This window comes from Meleagris gallopavo, chromosome 1 (genome assembly GCF_000146605.3).
Source record: "Meleagris gallopavo isolate NT-WF06-2002-E0010 breed Aviagen turkey brand Nicholas breeding stock chromosome 1, Turkey_5.1, whole genome shotgun sequence".
Classification (NCBI taxonomy): domain Eukaryota; kingdom Metazoa; phylum Chordata; class Aves; order Galliformes; family Phasianidae; genus Meleagris; species Meleagris gallopavo.
In genome coordinates, this window is record NC_015011.2 from 189052252 (window position 1) to 189052805 (window position 554).

Consider the following 554-nt stretch of genomic DNA (forward strand, 5'->3'; position numbering starts at 1 on the left):
AAAAAAACACACGTCCTTTTTCTAATATTTCATACCCTGCTTCCCAATAGCAAAACCGTGTCCTTCTGATGAATGGAGATGAAATAATTAGCGATGTGGAAGCTATCTTTTCCTAATGGGTGAGTCACCTTGGCCTGATGGCTGCCGGTGTCAGGGCACTGCGGGGGTCAGTAATAAATGCCTGTGGGGCCCCGTAAGGCTTTACTTCTCAGAACCCGGGGTAATGAGGAGATAACTTGTACAATAAAGCCCCATATCATGCTGACTACTCAGACGTGGGTTGTCCTTCGACTGCATATCGCGCCTGAGAGGAGAGGGAAAAACATCTAAGCACTGAAATTGAAATTGATCAAGCACCGGTATTCTGCACTCCAGGAAATCGTAGAATGGCCTGGGTTGAAAAGGACCATCACCACCACTGCAGTTTTCAGGACATAGCTTCCTGAGAAATCTCCTCCTAGATATTTTCCTCGTGAGATATTGCACTCAGTTTTTTTCAGTTCACTTTCACCTGCATAAAAACAGACAAACAAGGAAACACGAAAGACTGTTCA